We start from the raw sequence: 14,369 nt of genomic DNA, 5'->3' as shown, positions 1-14,369 counted from the left end.
CAACATCGAAAACGGGGCTCAACGGTGCGTGGGCTTGACGGTATTTCTCTCTCTCTCCCTGCTTTCGACAGTTGTGCTCTTATTTTGAGTGGATTTACTAGCTTTCACCCATTACCTCTGTTTTTTTGCCTCAAATTTCAGCTACAAATCTTTCTTCTATGGGAAATTTCAGACCTTATTTGCTTTAATGTGCTCTATTTTTTAGTTTAGTTTTTTATTTGTGAGATACTAAAATTTTTTATTTGGGGATACTAAAGCCCTTAAGTAGTGTTATAGCTCCATTAATCATATGGGTTTTGTTGATTTGGGGATTCTGAAACTAATAAACACTCATGTTTAGTTTCTTATTTTTTCTATTTTTGTTTCATTCCACTCACAGGTTCTCGTTGGATTTATGTATTATTAAGAATAAGACATCTAATTAATTTATTTCTCTTTTGCTAGATAATCTTGGAGAAGATTGCGCTGTCTTTGAGAATTTGTTTGAGTTTTGATACTCATTTACAGTCCATTATGATTATTCAATTTTTGAATGAGCATAAATCTTTGAATTATTGTGTTCTCCCTGCCTATCAATTACTACCAGTAAAATCATAGGGTATCAAAAATTTTATTGTAGCTGTCACACTCGCTTGGAACTCCAATCGAATCTTCATAGTTTAACATGGCAGGGTGATGATGGTTAGTTTTCACAAGTTTGGAGACAAGTTTTTTCCTGGAACCAGTGATGTCAAGGTCATTATTCTATGGGTTAATGTGTCATGTATTTGTATTCGTAAGATAGCTTACAATGAAGAATTTTTACTTTAATCTCAATTACTTTTCCCTTCGGGATTAGCATGTATATTCTTAAAAAAAAATTGGCCTGTATTTACTGCCTGCAAACATGTTTTCGTACATGCTTCTACAGTTTTTTCTTCCCATAAAACATGCAGTTACATATTTCTGGGAAGTCTATGCTGTTACTCATCAATTAAAATGTTTTTCTGTAATGACAAATCTTGAAAACTAGCTCTATGTTGGCAACTTTGGCTTGAAAGGAATGTTCAAACTTTTCAGGGTGTCAAAAGAGAATTGATGCACCAAACATTTCAACAGTTTTTCTTTTTCTGATTGACTAAGAGACTGGAATTTTGGGATGTAGTATTGTAGTTTCACTATTATTTCTGTAACCAAAGATTATTACAACTTTAATATGTGTACCCAAATTTTTGCTTGACTCTTGGGAACCTTAGGGGGAAGTTGAAGATTACCAAAGCTCAAAAAAGGAGTTTAAGAATTTCAAAGATAATCTTCAGTTATTCTGGGACAGATTGGTACGTGAGAGTCAACATGGCCCTCTCTTTGATCAGGTTCTGTTCGACAAGTGCATGGACTATATAATAGCTTTGTCATGGTTAGTACTCAAATAATTGTCGTTTAAATTTGAAGCCAAACCCTTCATGTAGCTTACTCTCTTTGAACTTGGCTCATTTCCACACTATGCAGCACTCCTCCAAGAGTCTATCGTCAAGTTGCTTCTATTATGGGACTTCAACTCGTCACATCCTTCATAGCTGTTGCTGATGTCCTCAGTGCTCAACGTGAAACAACTCGTAGGCAGTTAGATGCTGAAAAAAAGTAAAAGAGCCGAGGGGCCTCATGTTGAGTCACTAAGCACAAGGTTTTCAGTGACTCATGACAAGATAACAATGCTAGAGGAGATGATGCACAAAATCTTCACCGGGTAAGATTTTCCAAATTAAGCTTAAGGAATTTAAAAATTAAATACTTTGGTAAAGTCTCTGATATATTTAAAAAATAGTGCTATACTTCTATTTTTTTCCCTAGGAATTTAAACTAAATCATGCTTCTCTTTTGAAGGTTATTTATGCACCGTTATCGAGACATGGATCCAAATATTCGAATGTCTTGCATAGAGTCTTTGGGTGTATGGATTTTGTCCTACCCCTCTCTATTCTTGCAGAATTTATACTTAAAGTATCTTGGTTGGACACTAAATGACAAAGTGAGTTTTAAATTTCTAATTAATTGTGAACGAATTTTCTATTCATGCTTATCTGCTGCTTGACAAGCCTAGCTTATCACTTTTTTTACATTATCTTAAGAATGCTGGTGTTAGAAAAGCTTCGGTCCTTTCATTGCAAAAGCTGTACGATGAGGATGATAATGTGCCGACTCTTGGTCTATTCACTGAAAGATTTTCCAATCAGATGATTGAGCTTGCTGATGACATTGACAATACTGTAGCTGTATGTGCAATAGGCCTTGTAAAACAACTCTTAAGGTAATTTATGATTAAATATTTGCAAAATTATTAGTCAAGTAACAGATTAATGATTCTCCTTGAGATTAATGTATGGTGCAGACATCAACTTCTACCTGATGATGATTTGGGTCCATTATACGACTTGCTTATTGAGGAGCTGCCAGAAATCAGGCATGCCATCGGAGCATTAGTGTATGATCACTTGATTGCCCAAAAGTTTAATAGCTCCCAATCTGGTGCGAAACATTTCATCATTACCTAGATCATATTCATTTGACTCAATTTATCTGTCTTCTCATGTATATAGTACTTTTGTTCAAAACATATTCTTTCTAGGTGAAGGAAGAAACTCTTCTGAGGTCCATCTGGGCAGAATGTTGCAGATACTGAGAGAATTATCCACTGATCAAATTCTAAGCAATTATGTGATTGATGATTTTTGGGGAGTACATGAAGGCCATGAAGGTATTAGCTTCTAGGCCGACCTATAGTAAGAGGTTAGAATTCAGGAGGGAGGAAGTTGTCACACCTGACCACTACTAGCAGCCTCGGGCTGAGTGCTTCAATTGACAGATTTTGTTATCCTCAAAATATAGAGGCAGTTTCTTATAAATTGAATTTTAACCTGAGTTGTAGTTGAGATAGACTTGAGTAAAAATAAAAAAGATGACCTAAAAGTAAAGCATGGTACAAATTGTAAATACATGTTTGTGTTACAAGTGTAGTGAACCTCTTATTGGTGAGAAGATGTAATTATATAATTAATTGATTTCATCTTTTTATAGCTAGATCAACTATAGGATCAAATTAAAAAAGGAAGAAAAAGAGCTAATTCTTGACTTTCTTTGTAATTTGTTATTTTTTCATAGGATGTAGTTTGTGCTTGCAGGACTGGAAGAGTATTATATCTATGCTTTTGGATGAAAATCCTTTAGCTGAGCTTACTGATGAGGATGGAACCAACTTAGTACGACTTCTTAGTGCATCTGTCAAAAAGGCTGTTGGAGAGAGAATAGTACGTGCAACTGATACCCGCAAGCTGTATTACAATAAAGCTCAGAAAGTGAGTTATAAATTGGTTTTAATTTTTACTCTCAAAAAGTTAGTTCATATCAATTATCATTTATAATGGTTTTTTGAAATTTTCATTTGGAGCCTTTTATACTGAAGAAGTTCCATTCAAAAGCTTTTATCCACAAGTTCATGTTTCATGATAATGATTCTCTAAATGTCAATTCTGCTTTTATAAATTTGACGAGGAAAGTTTATTTTAGTTTGTTTATCTAAATGTGAATTTTTTTGCTAGTTAGAAAGTGTATGATTTAGGAAGGACTTTTAGATGTAATATTTCACATGCTTTCTTCAAATTTTGTAGCTATGTGTTTGGGTTTACAGGACCAACTTCTCATAATGGTAAGTCTTTATTCAGGAAATATTTGAACACAACAGAAGGGATGTTACTGTTGCTATGATGAAGAACTACCCATTACTTTTACGCAAGTTCATGGCTGACAAATCGAAAATACCATCGCTAGTTGAAATTATTGTGCATATGAATCTTGAGCTTTATTCTCTGAAGAGGCAAGAGCAGGTGGGCATTGGTTTTTCTTTTTCTTACTAACTTTTAATTGGTTTTAGATTATCTTATCAAAAGCTGGATGCTTTTATGGTTTTGTTCCTCCCCCCAGAATTTTAAAAATGTCCTCCAGCTCATGAAAGATGCATTTTTCAAACATGGTGAGAAGGAAGCATTAAGATCTTGTGTGAAGGCTATTAACTTTTGTTCTACGGAGAGTCAAGGGGAGCTACAAGATTTTGCTCGTTCTAAGTTGAGGGAAGTTGAAGATGAGATTGTTGCTAAGGTTAAAGCCGCAATAAAAGAAGTTGCGGTATGCACTTTGCTTTCCTAACCCCATAAGAAGAAATTGAAAATCACTCAATGATATGAAAAGGACATGGTCTTAGAATTGCAGGATGGTGGCGATGAGTATTCCCTTCTTGTAAATTTGAAAAGGTTGTATGAACTTCAGCTATCAAGGGATGTGCCAGTTGAGAGCTTATATGAAGATATAGTGAGGACTCTACAAAAATTTAGAAACTTGGATGATGAGGTGAGTAAGTTGTAGCTTGTGTTAGAATTACAAACTGTATTGTTCCAACTTTTTATTTGTAAGTTACTAATTATCTTGGTGCTCATTATCATTCAGGTTGTCTATTTTCTGCTTCTTAACATGTATATTCATTTGGCCTGGTGTCTAAAATCGATCATAAGTAGTGAGGTGGTATCAGAGGCATCATTGTCTTCCTTACTATCTAAACGAACTACTTTGTTTAACAACCTAGAGTATTTTCTTAACAGCCCTCATTCGGAGGGAGAAGTTAATTATGGTAACCTTCTAGCCAGTAGGGTAAGTATTTTTCCCTTGATATTATGACATCTGAACTGAAGCTTCATTTTAAATCTATTATAATGACTATTGTTCAAATTTGGTCTAATTATGCATTGTCTGTGCCCAAGGTTTGTACCATTCTGGCAGAATCGTGGTTTATGTTCAGAAAGACTAATTTTTCCTCAACAAAGCTGGAAAGGTTAGGATATTGTCCAGATGAGGCAATTCTCCAAAAGTTTTGGAAACTTTGTGAGCAACAACTTGATATTTCAAGTACGTTATTTGGCTACTCTATATTTTACTTCCTCCGTTGTACTTAGAATTGGCTTCTTTCTTCTGAAAGAGGAAAGTAAAACTTCAGAACATCTATTTTTTGGACATTGGTTTAACTCAGAAAACATACTTTGCTACATTATGCCGATTGGTTTTGCACTTTAAGAACTCTTGGTTGCATGCAAAATCTTTTCACATATGAGACAGAAGATGATGATGTTAACAAGGAGTATGTTGAGGACACAAACAGATGTTGTGTTATGGTCGCTGCTGCAAAGTTGGTTAACAGTTAGTTAAGTGGTAGCTGATTGATCTATTATGGTTTACTATGAATATGTTAGTCTTACTCTTATTTTTAGATCATTATAAGTAAGTGTTGTATTCTCTTCTGCTCTGATTTTCTCTCTTTCATTTCTGAACTTAAATGTTTGTTTTGTGGAAAAATCACTATTGCCATGAAAATGTAAGGACTCTTAAGAATTAGAATAGCTCCTTAAGCTCTTAGCCATTTGAACTCCTTAAGCGATTTAGCCATTTGAACTCCTTAAGCGATTTTCACCTTCTTTACTAATTTTGACCTCATTATTGACTAGTTCGGAAGAGAATTTGGGTTTAGTTTTACACTAATGAACATGACTATTTCATATATGTTTCATATCTTGCAAAGTTGCTTTGTTTTGGTTTATATTGTACATATTTTTGTTTAATCTAACATTACTTAAGTTGTGTTGGGTTTCATTGCTTTTTGTTTTTCATATATGTTTCATTGCAGAGTTAAATTGTTTGACATTAAGAAGAGATTAACAGTTGTAGGCTTTAAGAAATTTCAGAGCAACATCATGAGGAGGTTTTCCTTGGAAACCTGAGGAGATTTCAATTTAGAGAGCTTCAGACGGCAACAAACAACTTCAGCAGCAATGAATTGAAGGATGGAGCAAGTTTCATGCATGATTTACTTTTGTGTATCTTGTAATGTTTCTATTTTTTATTTTGAAAGTAAAAAATGTTGAAGATTATAAAACTTTATTATGTTATGCTTTCAAATTTAAGTTAGAACTAAGATCTCATGAAGTAGACACATTTATGGTTTGAATTAGTTATTGTTTAATGTAATACTTGTGGTTTATCAATCTATTGAGAATTACATTTTATGATTAATTTTGATTTTTTTTTTATCAAAATACAATAATGAAAATCTTTTAATTAAAAAAAACTTTATAAGTATACTTATCAAAATAAAATTTAAAATATATTATCCACATTAAAGTAACAAAATTTTATTACTAGACTTTTAATATGTTATGATTTAGAAACATATTATAAGCATAACAAATCGTTATGATTTATATAATATAACAAACTAAAAATGATATCAAAATAATTAAATGTGACAGTAGAAAAGTGTTATGCATAAAGTATAAGATTAAACTCCAAATTTATAATCAAATACTCTAACTAAATGTTATTATTTGAATATTATAGCAACTAAAAATGTGTTATTGAATAGTTTAAGATAACATCAAACATAACATTCGAATACTGTTATAGGAAAGACAGGACTTTTAATAACAGGGGCTATGTTAGCATTTTCAGAAGCGTTATCAATACTCCCGGTTAGCAGTTTTTAAGTGTTATGAATACTGTTTTTTTCTTGTAGTGTATCTAGTATAAACTTCACAAAATACATAAAAACAAAATCACAAAATTAATATATATACCTTTAATTATCTACCCATAACCCTTCACCAATATCGCGTATATAGTCATCATCATTCTCAATGGTGACATCAATAGGCGGTGAAGCAATTGTAAATTTTTCTTTTTCAAGTATAATATCATCACTCCCAGACTCATTGATCAGATAATAATTCGGTTGACTTGTTAAGACAACTGACCATCGAGCATCTACTGGATCATTCACATAAAATACTTGCTTGGCTTATGACGCCATTATAAAGTGGTCAGATTTATGTCCTATTTGGTTTAAGTCCACCGGTGTGAATCTTAAGTCATCTGTTTTGACCACATTATCACTTTTCACCCAATCACATAAGAATAGAGGAATTCGAATAGTCACATAATGTAGTTCCCAAAATTTCTTTGATCACCCCATAAAATGTCATATCACATTGTATGGGATTTTTATCTTTGGAACTAGATATTTGAAAAGTCTGGGCGATAATAGTAACACTACTATTTTGTGTCTTTCTAATATTATCACGTTCATTGGTGTTGAATTGAGTACCGTGAATATAATAGCATTGATACTTAATTACACATATTGAAGGACCTCGTGCTATCCATTTTAGTGTTTCAAACACTTTGTTTGTGGTGTTATTCAGAACCTAGAATACAATAAAATAAAACAAAGTATATTCAATTCTAACAAGCTAAAATACAATAACACTCAAACAAGAACAACACAAATATTTTACCTCATTCTCGAACCAAGTACTGAAATTTTGATAATGTTCATCTTGTACCCATTTTTTATTCCGAGACTTATTAGGATAAGTGGTCATGATCCAATTGAAATGTTCTCTTCAATAAAAATCATTTATATCAACAAACTACATTCATTGTTAATATAATGAAAAGAAAAATAAGATTGACCATGCATATGTATAGGAACTTACTCGATGTATGGTTGAACATCATCAATATTTTGTAAGACTAGGCAATGTGTTTCATCTCTATCAGATTTATTTACTTAAAAAATAACACCACCTCTACCGCCTTTACTTATTTCAAACTCAATTTTAGAAAAACATAGTCCAATATGCTCACAACACCTGATAAGTATTCTGAGCAGAACTCCATTGCTTCTTCAACGATGTAGGATTCAACTATACAACCCTCAGGTCTACTTCTAATTCTAACATATCCTTTTAAAACCTTCATATACAGTTCAAATGGGTACATTTGTCATGACCTAACTAATTCTAGACTTTGGACCATTAAAACTACTTATACATGGACACCATTCTTAAGAAAACATACATACAAAACATTCATAACTTTATTAAAAACTATAAAGGAAATGTCGAAATACATAATTTAGGGGTATGATATGGGATCCCATTGTTTGAAAATAAAACATAACTTAAATCTTAAATAATTTCATTACAAAATCAAGTGCGAAAAATACATAGAAAACATAATTAAAAAGACTTAAAACAACGTCGTCCTCGAATCGTTCACACAGTCCACCGAATCCATTCTTTCTCATTACACAATCTCAAGCCGCCAAGAATATTTTCGCCTCCATAATTATTTTCCTGCACATATAAAAATAAAAGAATGAGCCTAATGCTCAGCAAGGAAAATCCACTAAAAGCATAAAACATAAACATATGACTATAAAGACGTATACCATATAGGAGTACAATATTAATGGCCATTATGATATGTGATAAACCATCTAGGTCCCCTATCTAATATCTGAGGTAGGTTAGATCACATGGTAGTATATGATAACCCATCTAAGTCCTCTGTCTAATATTTGAGGTAAGGTAAATCATAACTTTAAACATGAAAATGATAAAACACTAGGGCTTGCTAACAAAGCAGCTATGAGCCCTAGATAAAAACATAACATAACGTATTATAGCATAAACATATCATAGCATATTATACATAAACATAAAACGTAAGCATATAGAAACTATCCTATTTTCCTTACCAATACCGGAATGTGAGAACAAGGATGGGATTTTGGAACACTCCTAAAACCAACAATGAGAAGGTAAGTAATTCTAAAAGAAAAGAGATGAAAAGAAATGAACTAAACCACTGAGAACATACTTACTGACAAGAAATCTTAAGTTCAAAGAACTTAAATACCTAACCAAGAATGGAAAATAGCGAGTTAGGATTTGAGTAGAGAAAACTATAAGAAACTAATGAAACATACAAAAATGAACTAGGAATAAGAATACCTTTGAATGCATTATAACAAAACTATACCTCAATATCAAAAAACACACTATTAACCTTACTTCCCAAATGTTTAATAAGCTTAAGATAATAAAGCCTATAACCCCAACACAAGTGTTTAACACTATAAAGTAAACTAACAACTTGAAGGCTCTGAACTTAGCTTGAAGAATGAAAGAAATGGCAGGGTACTAGGTCCTACTTTTAGTGTTCTAGAATGAAAAGATCTTCTTTTCTCTTTAATAAAATATTGACCATTTAATTGAAAAATATTTGAATAATAGTTCAGCAGAGGCTTAAGACTCGGTCAAAAGATTCTGAGGTTTATCAAGAGGTTATGGAATAAAATGAGCTCGGTTTACTTTTTTTTTGAAAAGCTTGCCCTAGAGCCGATATATCGCCCATGGTAGGCGATATATCTCCTGGGCTTATGTTTTCGAGGGTCGTCGAAGTGTTCGTGCGAAGTTACGTGTTTTTCGTATTCCCCGAGTGGCAATATATCGCCCCCTAGAGCTGCGATATATCGGCATATGCAGAAATATTATACATGTAATTGCACTTTTTCAGCTAAATTTGAATTGGGTAAACAGCTTTGACTGAGTCATATAACGTTTTTAAAGCTGCTGGAGATTCTGGGGATTTCAAATATTCCTCTTATAAAACTATTTATCAAAAATACGTTAATTTCTCAATAAACATGCACATGACAAGTGTCATGATCTTATTAGTTCTATCAATACCTTATAGTATAATAAATATCATCTTTATAATCAGCTATATTAATCAAACCTTATGTTATAATTAATATTCTTAAACTATAGGTTGAACTTATAAAATCTATAAGTGTTGCTACGAGTCTTCAACCAAGTCCCGACTTGAACCAAAATCCTCTAAAGACCCAACTAATTCTAGACCTTGGACCATTAAATCTACTATACATAGACACTAATCTTAAGAAGAAAATACATATGAAAAAGTCATAACTTATTAAAAACTGTAAAGCAAAGGTTAAAATACATAAAAATTCGGAGTATGATATGGGATCCCATTATTTGAAATAAGACATAACTTAAATCTTAAAAAAATCGTTACAAAATCAAGTGCGGAAAATACATATAAAGCATAATTGAAATGACTAGAAAACAACTTCATCCTCGAATCGTTCACGCAGTCCACCGAATCCATTCTCCCTCAATACACAATCCCAAACCACCAAGACTCTTCCCACTGCCCTAACTATTTTCCTGCACATATAAAACAAAGGAATGAGCCTAATGCCCCGCGAGGAAAATCTACTAAAAAGCATGCAACATAAACATAAACATAAACTATAAACATATATCATAATTCTAACCCATGTACATGGTAAACATTGGGGTTTGCTTACAAAGCAACTATAAGCCTCAAAATACAATGAGGTTTGCTAGCTAAGCAACTATAAGCCCCAAAACATATATATATATATAAATCATAACATATAAAAACATATAATAGCATAATCATATAAGCGTATAATAACTATCCTATTTTCCTTACCAAATACCGGGATGTGAGAACAATGACGGGATTTTGGAACACTCCTAAGAACCATTAATGAGAAAAGGTGAGTACTTCTAAAAGAAGGAGATGAAAAATGAATGAACTAAACCACCAAGAAGATACTTACCGACAAGAAACCTCAAGTTGAAAGAACTTAGATGCCGAACCAAGAATGGAAAACAGGGAGTTAGGATTTGAGTAGAGAAAAACAATAAAAACTAATGAAATATACAGAAATGAACTAGGAATAAGAATACCTTTGAATGCACTATGACCGAACTACACCTCGAAATCAAAATACACAATATTAACCTAACTTCCCAAGTGTTAAATAAGCTTAAGATGATAAAGCTTATAACCCCAACGCAAGTGTTTAACACTCTAAAGTAAACTAACTGCTTGAAGGCCCTGAACTTAGCTTTAAGAATGAAAGAAATGGCTGGGTACTAGGTCCTACTTATAGAGTTCTAGAATGAAAAGTTCTTCTTTTATCTTGAATAAAATATTGACCATTTAATTGGAAATTATTTGAATAATCGTTCAGCAGAGGCTTAAGACTCTGTCAAAAGATTACGAGGTTTGTCAAGAGGTTATGGAATAAAATGAGCTCTGTTTAAAAATTGTTTGAAAAGCTTTCCCTAGAGCCGATATATCGCCCATGGTAGGCGATATATCACCCCCTAGAGCTGCGATATATCGGCATACGCTGAAATATTATACAAGTAATTGCACTTTTTCAGCTTAATTTGAATTGGGTAAACAGTTTTGACTGAGTCATATAATGTTTTTAAAGCTGCTGGCAGATTCTGGGATTTTCAAATATTCCTCTTATAAAACTATTTATCAAAAATACGTTAATTTCTCAATAAACATGCACATGACAAGTGTCATGATCTTATTAGTTCTATCAATACCTTATAGTATAATAAATATCATCTTTATAATCAGCTATATTAATCAAACCTTATGTTATAATTAATATTCTTAAACTATAGGTTGAACTTATAAAATCTACAAGTGTTGCTACGAGTCTTCAACCAAGTCCCGACTTGAACCAAAATCCTATAAAGACCCAACTAATTCTAGACCTTGGACCATTAAATCTACTATACATAGACACTAATCTTAAGAAGAAAATACATATGAAAAAGTCATAACTTATTAAAAACTGTAAAGCAAAGGTTAAAATACATAAAAATTCGGAGTATGATATGGGATCCCATTATTTGAAATAAGACATAACTTAAATCTTAAAAAAATCGTTACAAAATCAAGTGCGGAAAATACATATAAAGCATAATTGAAATGACTAGAAAACAACTTCATCCTCGAATCGTTCACGCAGTCCACCAAATCCATTCTCCCTCAATACACAATCCCAAACCACCAAGACTCTTCCCACTGCCCTAACTATTTTCCTGCACATATAAAACAAAGGAATGAGCCTAATGCCCCACGAGGAAAATCTACTAAAAAGCATGCAACATAACTATAAACATAAACTATAAACATATATCATAATTCTAACCCATGTACATGGTAAACATTGGGGTTTGCTTACAAAGCAACTATAAGCCTCAAAATACAATGAGGTTTGCTAGCTAAGCAACTATAAGCCCCAAAAAATATAAAAGGGTTGTGGTTTGCTATTTAAGCAACTATAAGCCCCAAAACATATATATATATATAAATCATAACATATAAAAACATATAATAGCATAATCATATAAGCGTATAATAACTATCCTATTTTCCTTACCAAATACCGGGATGTGAGAACAATGACGGGATTTTGGAACACTCCTAAAACAAACAATGAGAAGGTAAGTATTTCTAAAAGAAAAGAGATGAAAAGAAATGAACTGAACCACCGAGAAGATACTTACCGACAAGAAATCTTAAGTTCAATGAACTTAAATACCTAACCAAGAATGGAAAACAGCGAGTTAGGATTTATGTAGAGAAAACTATAAGAAACTAATGAAAAATACAGAAATAAACTAGGAATAGGAATACCTTTGAATGCACTATAACCAAACTATACCTCGATATCAAAAAACACACTATTAACCTTACTTCCCAAGTGTTTAATAAGCTTAAGATGATAATTCTTATAACCCCAACCCAAGTGTTTAACACTCTAAAGTAAACCTAGCAGCTTGAAGAGTCTCTGAACTCAGCTTGAAGAATGAAAGAAATGGCTAGGTACTAGGTCCTATTTATAGAGTTCAAGAATGAAAAGATATTCTTTTAGCTTGAATAAAATAATGAATATTTAATTGAAAAACATTTGAATATTCGTTCAGTAGAGGCTTAAGACTCGTTTAAAATATTTAGAGGTTGCTAAGAGGTTAAGGATTAAAATGAGCTCGGTTTCAAAAATATTTGAAAATCTTGCCCTAGGGCCGATATATCGCCCATGGTAGGCGATATATGGCCCTTAGAGCTGCGATATATCGGCATAGGCTGAAATATTATACACGTAATTGCACTTTTTCAGCATAATTTGAATTGGGTAAACAGCTTTGACTGAGTCATATAACGTTTTTAAAGCTGCTGGCAAATTTTGGGGTTTTCAAATATTCCTCTTATAAAACTATTCCTCAAAAATACTTTAATTTCTGAATAAACATGCACTAGACAAGTGTCATGATCTTATTAGTTCTATCTAAATTTTATAGTATAATAAATATCATCTTTATAATCAGCTATATTAATCAAACCTTAGGTTATAATTAATATTCTTAAACAATAGGTTAAACTTATAAAATCTACAAGTGTTGTTACGAGTGTTCAACTAAGTCCCGGCTTGAACCAAAATCCACAGTAATGAACATACTATAACCACTACTTGCTAGTACTATATCTAACTAGCTAAGTAAAGTTCTTGGACTCTAAAACATCCATCTCAAGTATACTGGTCCACACAATTTTACCTCTCTCACCAAATGAACTATTAAATGAATCATTATGTCAAAAAATGAAGGTGGGAATTACTACTCCAACTCACACATAATTATCATGAGATTTGTTTGAAGATTGTCCAACATTGATACATCTACCACTTTACAACAAATAGATTTAAATAAGAAGCATACTTTGGTAATTGCATATCAAATTTTTTTGGGTAACACCGAACGGATAACTACCGGTAGAAGATGTTCAAGATGTGTATGATGGTCATGAGACTTCATTCCAACTAAATTCAAAATTTTTCATATCTACCAGAGAAGAAATATTTGAAGAATAACCTACCGGTACTTTCACATTTGACAAAGAATGACATACAATTTTTTTTCTTCTTTAGACAGGGTATAACACACAGGTGTTAAATATGTTCGTCTCTCACCAACCTCTGGTTGTAACTTACTGGGTATACCCATTACTTTTAAATCCATCCGAGCTTTATTCCATCCTTACTTCGACCAGGAATATTTAGCAATGTACTAATTAAGCTATCCGACACATTTTTCTTAATGTGCATCACATCCAAGTTATGCCGCAAAACCAAATGCTCCCAGTATTCAAGCTCAAAAATAAAATAGATTTCTTCTTCCAATAACCTGTTGCACCATCTACAACCTCCTTTATTTTTTCACATCTAACATTTTTTCTCTTATTTGTATGTTTTCTAGACTTACCGAACATGCATTGGACTTTGTTAAACTATGTTAACAATCGTCCTCCAAGTAAAGGTGGTGAAGCCTTTCCAAATTCAGATTTACCAATTAAGGCATCTGTCCAACTTCAAAATTTATGTTCTTCGGATAAGAACTTTCGGTGTCCCATATAACAAATCTTTCTAGAATGTTTTAAATATTCAGAATGAGTCCCTTCTTCACAAATGGGACATGCCTTGTACCCTTTCACACAAAATCCATAAAGATTACCTAAGGCTGGAAAGTCATTAATAGTCCACAACAACACTGCTTTAAGATTAAAATTTTCTTTCTTATAAGCAT

The 14,369-nt window shown here is 32.5% G+C and overlaps 1 pseudogene; it reads left to right on the top strand.

Annotated features, from left to right (window-relative positions):
- Positions 1-678: 678 nt before the first annotated feature.
- On the top strand, positions 679-5,225 carry LOC133832180 (sister-chromatid cohesion protein 3-like; annotated as a pseudogene).
- The last annotated feature ends 9,144 nt before the right edge of the window (positions 5,226-14,369 follow it).

Source organism: Humulus lupulus, chromosome 4 (genome assembly GCF_963169125.1).
Source record: "Humulus lupulus chromosome 4, drHumLupu1.1, whole genome shotgun sequence".
In the NCBI taxonomy this organism is placed as follows: domain Eukaryota; kingdom Viridiplantae; phylum Streptophyta; class Magnoliopsida; order Rosales; family Cannabaceae; genus Humulus; species Humulus lupulus.
Note: the sequence above shows the minus strand (reverse complement) of the source record. Positions and strands in the feature narration are given on the sequence as shown.